Raw genomic sequence first — 14,410 nt, forward strand, 5'->3', positions numbered from 1 at the left:
AATAACAATAGAAAAATCTATATACAGTGTGTGCAAATGGAGTAAGGAGGTAAGGCAATAAATAGGCCATAGTAGTGAAGTAATTACAATTTACAAATTAACACTGGAGTGATAGATGTGCAGATGATGATGTGTAAGAAGAAATACTGGTGTGCAAAAGGGAGAAAAAAATATAAATAAAAACAATATGGGGATATGGTAGGTAGTTGGATGGGCTATTTACAGATGGGCTATGTACAGCTGCAGTGATCGGTAAGCTGCTCAGATAGCTGATGTTTAAAGTTAGTGAGGGAAATATAAGTCTCCAGCTTCAGCAATTTTTGCAATTCGTTCCAGTCACTGGCAGCAGAGAACTGGAAGGAAAGGCGGCCAAAGGAGGTGTTGGCTTTGGGGATGACCAGTGAGATATACCTGCTGGAGCGCGTGCTATGGGTGGGGGTTGCTATGGTGACCAGTGAGCTGAGATAAGGTGGAGCTTTTACTAGCAAAGACCTATAGATGACCTGGAGCAAATGGGTCTGGCGACGAATATGTAGCGAGGGTCAGCCGACGAGAGCATACAGGTCGCAGTGGTGGGTGGTATATGGGGTTTTGGTGACAAAACGGATGGCACTGTGATAGACTGTATCCAGTTTTCTGAGTAGTGTTGGAAGCTATTTTGTAAATGACATCGCCGAAGTCGAGGATCGGTAGGATAGTCAGTTTTAGGAGGGTATGTTTGGCGGTGTGAGTGAAGGAGGCTTTGTTCCTCTGAGGAGATGGGAGAACCTTGCAGAAGGACAACCATCTCTGCAGCACTCCACCAATCAGACCTTTATGGTAGAGTGGGCCAGACAGAAGCCACTCCTCAGTAAAAAAACTGTGTTCTGCCCCTCCCAAAATATAGAATTTGTAGATAATTGGCCCTCTTTCTGGGACTCACCCACAAACAGGACCAAGCCTGGCCTGTTGAGGAGTGACGGTCTCCATCCTAGGTGGAGGGGTGCTCTCATCTTATCTACGAACATAGACAGGGCTCTAACTCCTCTAGCTCCATAATGAAATAGGGTGCAGGCCAGGCAGCAGGCTGTTAGCCAGCCTGCTAGTTTAGTGGAGTCTGCCACTAGCACAGTCAGTGTAGTCAGCTCAGCTTTCCCCATTGAGACTGTGTCTGTGCCTCGATCTAGGTTGGGCAAAACTAAACATGGCGGTGTTCGCCTTAGCAATCTCACTGGAATAAAGACCTCCTCCATTCCTGCCATTATTGAAAGAGATTGTGATACCTCACATCTCAAAATTGGGTTACTTAATGTTAGATCCCTCACTTCCAAGGCAGTTATAGTCAATGAACTAATCACTGATCATAATCTTGATGTGATTGGCCTGACTGAAACATGGCTTAAGCCTGATGAATTTACTGTGTTAAATGAGGCCTCACCCCCTGATTACACCAGTGACCATACCCCCCGTGCATCCGGCAAAGGCGGAGGTGTTGCTAACATAAACAATGACGTTTTCGTCTTTTGAGCTTCTAGTCATGAAATCTATGCAGCCTACTCAATCACTTTTTACAGCTACTGTTTACAGGCCTCCTGGGCCATATGCAGTGTTCCTCACTGAGTTCCCTGAATTCCTATCGGATCTTGTAGTCATAGCAGATAATATTCACATTTTTGGTGACTTTAACATTCACATGGAAAAGTCCACAGACCCACTCCAAAAGGCTTTCGGAGCCATCATCGACTCAGTGGGTTTTGTCCAACATGTCTCTGGACCTACTCACTGCCACAGTCATACTCTGGACCTAGTTTTGTCCCATGGAATAAATGTTGTGGATCTTAATGTTTTTCCTCATAATCCTGGATTATCGGACCACCATTTTATTGCGTTGGCAATTGCAACAAATAATCTGCTCAGACCCCAACCAAGGAGCATTAAAAGTCGTGCTATAAATTCTCAGACAACCCAAAGATTCCTTGATGCCCTTCCAGACTCCCTCTGCCTACCCAAGGACGTCAGAGGACAAAAATCAGTTAACCACCTAACCGAGGAACTCAATTTAACCTTGCGCAATACCCTAGATACAGTTGCACCCCTAAAAACAACTGTCATAAGAAACTAGCTCCCTGATATACAGAAAATACACGAGCTCTGAAGCAAGCTTCCAGAAAATTGGAACGGAAATGGCGCCACACCAAACTGGAAGTCTTCCGACTAGCTTGGAAAGACAGTACCATGCAGTATCGAAGAGCCCTCACTGCTGCTCGATCATCCTATTTCTCCAACTTAATTGAGGAAAATAAGAACAATCCGAAATTTCTTTTTGATACTGTCGCAAAGCTAACTAAAAAGCAGCATTCGCAAATGGAGGATGGCTTTCACTTCAGCAGTAATAAATGTATGAACTTCTTTGAGGAAAAGATCATGATCATTAGAAAGCAAATTACGGACTCCTCTTTAAATCTGCTTATTCCTCCAAAGCTCAGTTGTCCTTTGTCTGCACAACTCTGTCAGGACCTAGGATCAAGGGAGACACTAAAGTGTTTTAGTACTATATCTCTTGACACAATGATGAAAATAATCATGGCCTCTAAACCCTCAAGCTGCATACTGGACCCTATTCCAACTAAACTACTGAAAGAGCTGCTTCCTGTGCTTGGCCCTCCTATGTTGAACATAATAAACGGCTCTCCATCCACCGGATGTGTACCAAGCTCACTAATAGCGGCAGTAATAAAGCCTCTCTTGAAAAAGCCTCTCTTGACCCAGAAATTATAAAAAACTAAATCGGCCTATATCGAATCTTCCATTCCTCTCAAAAATGTTAGAAAAAGCTGTTGCGCAGCAACTCACTGCCTTCCTGAAGACAAACAATGTATACGAAACGCTTCAGTCTGGGTTTAGACCCCATCATAGCACTGAGACTGCACTTGTGAAGGTGGTAAATGACCTTTTAATGACGTCAGACCGAGGCTCTGCATCTGTCCTCGTGCTCCTAGATCTTAGTGCTGCTTTTGATACCATCGATCACCACATTCTTTTGGAGAGATTGGAAACCCAAATTGGTCTACATGGACAAGTTCTGGCCTGGTTTAGATCTTATCTGTCAGAAAGATATCAGTTTGTCTCTGTGAATGGTTTGTCCTCTGACAAATCAATTGTACATTTCGGTGTTCCTCAAGGTTCCGTTTTAGGACCACTATTGTTTTCACTATATATTTTACCTCTTGGGGATGTCATTCGAAAACATAATGTTAAATTTCACTGCTATGCGGACGACACACAGCTGTACATTTCAATGAAACATGGTGAAGCCCCAAAATTGTCCTCGCTGGAAGCCTGCGTTTCAGACATAAAGAAGTGGATGGCTGCAAACTTTCTACTTTTAAACTCGGACAAAACAGAGATGCTTGTTCTAGGTCCCAAGAAACAAAGAGATCTTCTGTTGAATCTGACAATTAATCTTGATGGTTGTACAGTTGTCTCAAATAAAACTGTGAAGGACCTCGGCGTTACTCTGGACCCTGATCTCTCTTTTGACGAACATATCAAGACTGTTTCAAGGACAGCTTCTTTCCATTTATGTAACATTGCAAAAATCAGAAATGTTCTGTCCAAAAATGATGCAGAAAAATTAATCCATGCTTTTGTTACTTCTAGGTTGGACTACTGCAATGCTCTACTTTCCGGCTACCCGGATAAAGCACTAAATAAACTTCAGTTAGTGCTGAATACGGCTGCTAGAATCCTGACTAAACCCAACATTTTTATCATATTACTCCAGTGCTAGCCTCCCTACACTGGCTTCCTGTTAAGGCAAGTGCTGATTTCAATGTTTTACTGCTAACCTACAAAGCATTACATGGCTTGCTCCTACCTATCTTTCCGATTTGGTCCTTCCCTACATACCTACACGTACGCTATGGTCACAAGACGCAGGCCTCCTAATTGTCCCTAGAATTTCTAAGCAAACAGCTGGAAGCAGGGCTTTCTCCTATAGAGCTCAATTTTTATGGAATGGTCTGCCTACCCATGTGAGAGATGCAGACTCGGTCTCAACCTTTAAGTCTTTACTGAAGACTCATCTCTTTAGTAGGTCCTATGATTGAGTGTAGTCTGGCCCAGGAGTGTGAAGGTGAACGGAAAGGCTCTGGAGCAACGAACCGCCCTTGCTGTCTCTGCCTGGCCGGTTCCCCTCTCTCCACTGGGATTCTCTGCCTCTATCCCTATTACAGGGGCTGAGTCACTGGCTTACTGGTTTTCTTCCATGCAGTCCCTAGGAGGGGTGCGTCACTTGAGTGGGTTGAGTCACTGACGTGGTCTTCCTGTCTGGGTTGGCGCCCCCCCTTGGGTTGTGCCGTGGAGGAGATCTTTGTGGGCTATACTTGGCCTTGTCTCAGGATGGTAAGTTGGTGGGTGAAGATATCCCTCTAGTGGTGTGGGGGCTGTGCTTTGGCAAAGTGGGTGGGGTTATATACTGCCTGTTTGGCCCTGTCCGGGGGTATCATCGGATGGGGCCTCAGTGTCTCCTGACCCCTCCTGTCTCAGCCTCCAGTATTTGTGCTGCAGTAGTTTATGTGTCGAGGGGGTAGGGTCAGTCTGTTATATCTGGAGTATTTCTTCTGTCTTATCTGGTGTCCTGTGTGAATTTAAGTATGCTCTCTCTAATTCTCTCTTTCTCTCTCGGAGGACCTGAGCCCTAGGACCATGCCTCAGGACTACCTGGCATGATGACTCCTTGCTGTCCCCAGTCCACCTGGCCGTGCTGCTGCTCCAGTTTCAACTGTTCTGCCTGCGGCTATGGAACTCTGACCTGTTCACCGGACGTGCTACCTGTCCCAGACCTGCTGATTTCAACTCTCTAGAGATAGCAGAAGCGGTAGAGATACTCTGAATGATCGGCTATGAAAAGCCAACTGACATTTACTCCTGAGGTGCTGACTTGTTGCACCCTCGACAACTACTATGATTATTATTATTTGACCCTGCTGGTCATTTATGAACATTTGAACATCTTGGCCATGTTCTGTTGTAATCTCCACCCGGCACAGCCAGCAGAGGACTGACCACCCCTCATAGCCTGGTTCCTCTCTAGGTTTCTTCCTAGGTTCTGGCCTTTCTACGGAGTTTTTCCTAGCCACTGTGCTTCTACACCTGCATTGCTTGCTGTTTGGGGTTTTAGGCTGGGTTTCTGTACAGCACTTTGAGATATCAGCTGATGTAAGAAGGGCTATATAAATAGATTTGATTTGATAAATTGGTTGAGAACTTGTTGGAGGCTATTTTGTTGCAATACCCATCTATGTTTAAAACCTGTTTTCTCTACAGGATGTTTCTGATCTGCCAATGGCCTGGGGGAATGAGAATGGCCAAGACCATTGTGTAAAAGGGGAGGAGTTGTGGTTTGTATGACTAACAATGTAGGCAGAGGAAGGTTGAGACCGGATTGTCATAGGTAACAGTAATGCCTCTGGCTCGGATGTACATGCATGGACGTGTGCATCGTACCCCCTGGTTTAGCACCTCATGAAATACTCACAGGAAGACCCATGAGAATCCTAAACACCCCGTTCCCACAGAACAGGTTGACACTGACGGGTTGTGAGGATCAAATGGTAAGCTACTGTGCTGCACTCAACAATGTTCTGAAGTCTATTTTCCCCAGGATAAAAGTGGCTTTGCCTGAACCAAAAGGAGGACAGCTCCACAAATTGCAGCCAGGAGATTGAGTGATCAACAAAGACCACCGCAGAAAGAATTGGCACCAACAGCGCTGGACTGGTCCATTCCAGGTGCTCCTGACGGTTGCAGAGCGGTCGACGTGGGTTCACGCCAGCCACTGCAGGAAAGTGCCCCACAACCCAGACGAAGATGTACCAGCCGATGAATCGTCATATGTGACCCCAGTGGCCATAGAAAGACCAGGACCGGACTCTATGCATCATTTCTTTTGCTTTCGTGGTCAGTCTTTTCATTGTTAGCTGTTGTCTGGGCCCTTGGAGAAGTGACAACAATACAACTGAAGTATACAACACCAGCATAGTCCCACGGTGGGACTTAAATAACAGCCGCTCCAGCTCAAGCCAATGGCTCAGGACGGGAGTCCAGCTAATAATAGCTGCCCCGTTGTTTAAGAAGACAGAGATGGATGCATCGGCGTGATGATTGTCCTCTTTGTACAGATGAAGAGTGTACTTCTGTAGAACTGTTTTCATTGTTTAATGATTCCCTGTTTTGCACCATGTGAAGGTAAAACACTCAGTGGCTCAACAGAAGCCATTTACACAGATAATGTACAAGTGTAAGAAAAATCCCCCCCAATGCTTTAAGTTTTGCTTAGATTATGGCATAATTGACTTATATTATGAATTATTACTCACATGCTTACTTGTAATTTTGTATTAGGTTGAGATTAGTCTCAAAACTGTGGAATATAGTGGTAAAATTACAAACTCTATTATGCACATCATTTATATAAACCTTAAATCTAAACTTTTCCACTGTCTGTTTCTCTCATGTAAGAAGAAGCCAGTGTTTTCCCTCTCTTGTTTCTCAGTAACTTAGTCACGTGGCCAAAGACAAAAGGGCCATCTGAGAGTGACCAGTTTTTTGGTCCATCCTGTTCTTTCCCTATCTTTCAAGGGTACAGCTGTGTGGAGATATGAAGAGAACAGAGGCTCGCTTGAGCAGCAGCGACAATTCTATCAGCAGAAAGAAGTAAGAAAACTGGCATTATCACTTGTTTGTACGCTCTGCCCCCACCATGATCTCACACACCTGCTAAACTCCCATAGAGACAAAAGAGGTTGTATTTTCCTATAAAGGCTGAGACCCAACTCTTGTTTGTTGGGCTTTTGACTGTTGCACCTGTTGTGCGATTATTATTAACCAGCTCCCTTTCATGCAAATCTTATTTTATTTTAAATAGTTGTTTGGAGGAATCTACTGTCTCTATCTTCCTTTCTGGTTAGAATTTCCACGACAACTTCCTGTGAAGCAACGGAGAAAGAAAAGGAGAGATTAGTCTATATGGCTCCATCTCAAATGATACCCTTTGACACCCCATAGGTCACTACTATTTACCAGAGCCACATAGTACTATGTGTTTACTATATAGGGAATGCAGACCAGAAGCAGTGGTGCTCTCTTGTGGATGACTTATGTGGCTCTGTAAGTCATTTAGGAAATAGAATTTTAACTAAATATACATTTGAGATGAAGCCTTATACAACGCAGGGATTTTTCTGCCACAGAAACCCTTGGGGGGGGGGCCGCCTAAAATTATTTTTGGGACGCTTAAGTCCAAACTGTAATTTTATTTATAATAAAGTATGTAAAAAAGACAATGGACCTACAAGCATGTATGTTTTAATAATATAATATTTGTGAAATTCCAAAAAGAATGAATTTAACAATATTGATATTGTTTTTAAGTTTGAGCAAAATAACACAGCACTTGCCATGGCAAAATGCATAGAATTGCAGGAAATTAACTTTAAAACTGCAAAAATGCATCTTTGCTCCATGCAAATTTGCATGGAAATTGTCTTAAAAATGGCGATAAAAAAAACACAAAGATGGCAGCCTTTAAAAATTCAGCTGTGCCGACTGCGCCAATTGCCGCGCCCTACCACGCCCCCTGTCACACCCCCTACCACGCCCCCTGTCACACTCCCTACCACGCCCCCTGTCACACCCACCACCCTAAGCCCCGTTTTGATCCAGAAAAAAACCCTGCAATGTTCAATCACAGTGAAGTTTCTGCACTTCTTGTGAGGTCACAGCCAAGATTTTTGCACTTCCTGCGAGGTCACAGAGGCAGATGAGCACTTCCTGTGAGGTTACAGTGCTTTCAGTGAGAGCTCTCAGTCATTAGAGGCTCTGGTTTGAATTGTAAACAGGGTACACTGTGAGGACTGCGACGGCCCCTTACCAAGTCCAGCAAACAATAAATAAAACGTGCCTTTGTACCCCACGGGTGAGTAGGGTGGGGGGATGTGATGGTGTTTGGACGAAGAGGAAATATACCATCCCCTAACACTGGAATTACACACACATCAACAGACAGCAACGTTTCTCTCCACACGCTTCCCTCTTGCTCACCTGGGATCTGTCCTGCTCTACCCACAAACCACAAGTAATCCAGCGTCATGTACAAAGAAAAGATTACTAGATTAAAAAATACATTAGATGATTAGTTGGAGGTTCTCTTCCTCCTCCTCTTGGTTCTCCATGCAGCCTCCACAGGCAGGGTGCGCCCTCCAGTGGGTCTGCCAGGCCCTACCACGACATGCAGCGGTGACCCCAGTTCATAAGGGAGCCAGTGGGTCTGCCAGGCCCTACCACGACACGCAGCGGTGACCCCAGTTCACAAGGGAGCCAGTGGGTCTGCCAGGCCCTACCATGACACGCAGCGGTGACCCCAGTTCATAAGGGAGCCAGTGGGTCTGCCAGGCCCTACCATGACACGCAGCGGTGACCCCAGTTCATAAGGGAGCCTGTGGGTCTGCCAGGCCCTACCACGACATGCAGCGGTGACCCCAGTTCATAAGGGAGCCAGTGGTTCTGCCAGGCCCTACCACGACACGCAGCGGTGACCCCAGTTCACAAGGGAGCCAGTGGGGCACTGGAAGTGCTCTACAAAGTCTGGCGAGTTGGAGAGGGTGCCGATGAGGCTGTATTTTGGGGGGGTTGTGGGGTCACGAGTCCCTCGTGGGCGCTCTCCAGGGTTCGCACGGCACACCACAACTGAGAGAAGAAGACACGGTCCACCGATAAATAAGACAGGCAGTAGCTAGATCATTCACATCCCTGTCTTCCTGACTGAATTATACTAATTCTGTTCCTACTGAGTTACTAGATCACATCCCTGTCTTCCTGACTGAATTATACTAATTCTGTTTCTACTGAGTAACTAGATCACCTCTCTGTCTTCCTGACTGTATTATACTAATTATGTTTCTACTGAGTAACTAGATCACCTCTCTGTCTTCCTGACTGAATTATACTAATTCTGTTTCTACTGAGTGTACAAAAAATTAACAATACCTTCCTAATATTGAGTTACCGCCGCCCCTCCTTTTGCACTCAGAACAGTCTCAATTCGTTGGGTCATGGACACTACAAGGTGTGGAAAGCGTTCCATAGGGATGCTGCGCCCATGTTGACTCCAATGCTTCCCCACAGTTGTGGCAGGTTGACTGGATGTCCTTTGGGTGGTGGACCAGTCTTGATACACACTGGAAACTGTTGAGTGTGAAAAAACCCAGCAGCGTTGCAGTTCTTGACACAAATCAGTGCGCCTGGCACCTATTACCATACCCCCGTTCAAAGGAACTTAAATACACTATATATACAAATAGTATGTGAACACCCCTTCAAATTTGTGGATTCAGCAATTTCAGACACCTGTTGCTGACAGGTCTATAAAATTGAGCACACAGCCATGCAATCTCCATAGACAAACATTGGCAGTAGAAAGGCCTTACTGAAGAGCTCAGTGATTTTCAACGTGGCACCGTCATAGGATGCCACCTTTCCAACAAGTCATTTCACGAAATTTCTGCCCTGCTAGAGGTACCCCCCCCCCACCGATCAACTGTAAGTGCTGTTATTGTGAAGTGGAAACGTCTAGGAGCAACAACGGCAGAGATCGATGTGGAAGAAGTTGACTGGTCTGCACAGAGCCCTGACCTCAACCCCATTGAACACCTTCGGGATGAATCTGAAAGCCGACTGCGAGCCAGGACCTAATCGCCCCAACATCAGTGACCCGACCTCACTAATGCTCTTGTGGCTGAATGGAACCAAGTCCCCCCGTAGCAATGTACCAACATCTAGCAGCAAAGTGGGGGACCAACTCCATGTCAATGCCCATGATTTTGGAATGAGATGTTCGATGAGCACGTGTCCACATACTTTTGTAGTGTATTTCGATCTTGCCCATTCACACTCTGAATGACACACACACACAAAATCCATGTCTCAATTGTCTCAAGCATTTTGTTTTACCTGTCTCCTCCCCTTCTTCATCTACACTGATTGAAGTGGATTTATTAACAAGTGACATCAATAAGGGATCGAAGCTTTCACCTGGTCAGTCTGTCATGGAAAGAGGTGTTCATAATGTTCTGTCCACTCAGTGTATGACAGGATTGGATGTTTATATATATATTTTTTAAATGATTTTAGTCATTTAGCAGACGCTCTTATTCAGAGTGACTTACAGGAGAAATTACGGTTAAGTGCCTTGCTTAAGGGCACACCGGCATGGTTTTTCACCTAGTCGGCTCGGGGATTCGAACCGCTCTTAACCGCTAGGCTACCTGCCACCCTATGCATGCAAAGTCAATGTTGTTTGACTTGTTTGTGTATCAGCACATTGACCTAGTCTCACTGCAACACTGCGTCCATGTTGCTTGACACAGACGTTTTCAAAGAACCTTTAGTCAAGGTGAGCTTTGCGCCCACTCAGTCTGTCTTATCAGACGTCCTGGTCTAACTGATTAACTTAATACTCAAACCTTATTGGCCGTTGAAAAGATTCAGTGGAACTCCCAGGGAGGGTTGGGGCACGTCTTTCAAACTTCCAAAATTATTTATTTTATTAGACTTTTTATTTTATTAGAACATTCAAAAGTACAACAGTAAGACTACAATTAATACGATGACATTACAGTGATAGTTCAGCGATTTGAAATATTTTAGATATTTGTTTCCTTACCTTGAAATCAGTCTATGGATAAGGACACGGAGTGACTGCAATCCACACTCAGAGTGACTGCAAGACCCCCCCCCCCCCTACACACAGACACACACAGGAACATTTACCCTGCACCCCACCTCCCACACACAGGAACATTTACCCTGCACCCCACCTCCCCAACACAGGAACATTTACCCTGCACCCCACCTCCCCAACACAGGAACATTTAACCTGCACCCCACCTCCCCCACAGGAACATTTACCCTGCACCCCACCTCCCACACAGGAACATTTACCCTGCACCCTACCTCCCACACACAGGAACATTTACCCTGCACCCCACCTCCCCAACACAGGAACATTTACCCTGCACCCCACCTCCCACACAGGAACATTTACCCTGCACCCCACCTCCCACACACAGGAACATTTACCCTGCACCCCACCTCCCCAACACAGGAACATTTACCCTGCACCCCACCTCCCACACAGGAACATTTACCCTGCACCCCATCTCCCACACAGGAACATTTACCCTGCACCCCACCTCCCACACAGGAACATTTACCCTGCACCCCACCTCCCACACAGGAACATTTACCCTGCACCCCACCTCCCACACAGGAACATTTACCCTGCACCCCACCACCCACACAGGAACATGTACCCTGCACCCCATCTCCCACACACAGGAACATTTACCCTGCACCCCACCACCCACACAGGAACATTTACCCTGCACCCCACCTCCCACACACAGGAACATTTACCCTGCACCCCACCTCCCACACACAGGAACATTTACCCTGCACCCCACCTCCCCAACACAGGAACATTTACCCTGCACCCCACCTCCCACACAGGAACATTTACGCTGCACCCCACCTCCCCCACACAGGAACATTTACCCTGCACCCCACCTCCCCCACACAGGAACATTTACCCTGCACCCCACCTCCCCCACAGGAACATTTACCCTGCACCCCACCTCCCACACAGGAACATTTACCCTGCACCCCACCTCCCACACAGAAACATTTACCCTGCACCCCACCTCCCCCACAGGAACATTTACCCTGCACCCCACCTCCCACACAGGAACATTTACCCTGCACCCACCTCCCACACAGGAACATTTACCCTGAACCCACCTCCCACACACAGGAACATTTACCCTGCACCCCACCTCCCACATAGGAACATTTACCCTGCACCCCACCTCCCCCACAGGAACATTTACCCTGCACCCCACCTCCCACACAGGAACATTTACCCTGCACCCCACCTCCCCCACAGGAACATTTACCCTGCACCCCACCTCCCACACAGGAACATTTACCCTGCACCCTACTTCCCGCACAGGAACATTTACCCTGCACCCCACCTCCCACACAGGTACATTTACCCTGCACCCCACCTCCCACACAGGAACATTTACCCTGCACCCCACCTCCCACACACCTGAACATTTACCCTGCACCCCACCTCCCACGCAGGAACATTTACCCTGCACCCCACCTCCCACACAGGAACATTTACCCTGCACCCCACCTCCCACACAGGAACATTTACCCTGCACCCCACCTCCCACACACAGGAACATTTACCCTGCACCCCACCTCCCCCACACAGGAACATTTACCCTGCACCCCACCTCCCCCACACAGGAACATTTACCCTGCACCCCACCACCCACACAGGAACATTTACCCTGCACCCCACCTCCCCCACACAGGAACATTTACCCTGCACCCCACCTCCCACACAGGAACATTTACCCTGCACCCCACCTCCCACACAGGAACATTTACCCTGCAACCCACCTCCCACACAGGAACATTTACCCTGCACCCTACCTCCCACACAGGAACATTTACCCTGCACCCCACCTCCCACACAGGAACATTTACCCTGCACCCTACCTCCCACACAGGAACATTTACCCTGCACCCCACCTCCCCCACAGGAATATTTACCCTGCACCCCACCACCCACACAGCAACATTTAACCTGCACCCCACCTCCCCCACACAGGAACAATTACCCTGCACCCCACCTCCCACACAGGAACATTTACCCTGCACCCCACCTCCCCCACACAGGAACATTTACCCTGCACCCCACCTCCCCCACAGGAATATTTACCCTGCACCCCACCTCCCACACAGGAACATTTACCCTGCACCCCACCTCCCACACAGGAACATTTACCCTGCACCCCACCTCCCACACAGGAACATTTACCCTGCACCCCACCACCCACACAGGAACATTTACCCTGCACCCCACCTCCCACACACAGGAACATTTACCCTGCACCCACCTCCCCCACACAGGAACATTTACCCTGCACCCCACCTCCCCCACACAGGAACATTTACCCTGCACCCCACCTCCCACACAGGAACATTTACCCTGCACCCCGCCTCCCACACACAGGAACATTTACCCTGCACCCCACCTCCCACACAGGAACATTTACCCTGCACCCCACCTCCCCCACACAGGAACATTTACCCTGCACCCCACCTCCCCCACACAGGAACATTTACCCTGCACCCCACCTCCCCCACACAGGAACATTTACCCTGCACCCCACCTCATACACAGGAACATTTACCCTGCACCCCACCTCCCCCACAGGAACATTTACCCTGCACCCCACCTCCCCCACACAGGAACATTTACCCTGCACCCCACCTCCCACACAGGAACATTTACCCTGCACCCCACCTCCCCCACACAGGAACATTTACCCTGCACCCCTCCTTCCACACAGGAACATTTACCCTGCACCCCACCTCCCACACATAGGAACATTTACCCTGCACCCCACCTCCCACATGAACATTTACCCTGCACCCCACCTCCCCCACACAGGAACATTTACCCTGCACCCCACCACCCAACTTTAATTTATAATTGCTACTGTTATAAATGTGTATATATTATTATTATTATTATGTCTCATTCACTTCTCTTTTTATTTATTAAATGTTTACCTATTGGACCAGATTTTCACCCTGCAATTACATCTCCGTCCCAAGTGACTAATAAACTCATCTAATCTAAAACCTTCACAACTGTCTGACTAAGAACATCTGCATGAAAACCAATAATAAAACAACTGATGAAGCAATATGAAAATAAATTGGTGGAGGAGATAAATCATAAACATCAATTGAGAAACTTTTGTTTGATTAAAGAACAAATGAATGTGTGAGACAAAGGTTATGTGCACCATACAGCAGGAGAACACTATGTACACAGGTAAGAACAGGGATATTGCCCCTCCATGTGTCAACAGGCCGGTATTAGAGATCACTATGTACACAGGTAAGAACAGGGATATTGCCCCTCCATGTGTCAACAGGCCGGTATTAGAGATCACTATGTACACAGGTAAGAACAGGGATATTGCCCCTCCATGTGTCAACAGGTATTAGAGAACACTATGTACACAGGTAAGAACAGGGATATTGCCCCTCCATGTGTCAACAGGCCGGTATTAGAGATCACTATGTACACAGGTAAGAACAGGGATATTGCCCCTCCATGTGTCAACAGGCCGGTATTAGAGAACACTATGTACACAGGTAAGAACAGGTATATTGCCCCTCCATGTGTCAAGAGGCCGGTATTAGAGATCACTATGTACACAGGTAAGAACAGGGATATTAACCCTCCATGTGTCAACAGTATCGGAATAGTAGAGGAGAGACTTTG

Source organism: Salmo salar, unplaced genomic scaffold (assembly GCF_965601325.2).
Source record: "Salmo salar unplaced genomic scaffold, fSalSal1 ptg000687l, whole genome shotgun sequence".
Lineage (NCBI taxonomy): Eukaryota > Metazoa > Chordata > Actinopteri > Salmoniformes > Salmonidae > Salmo > Salmo salar.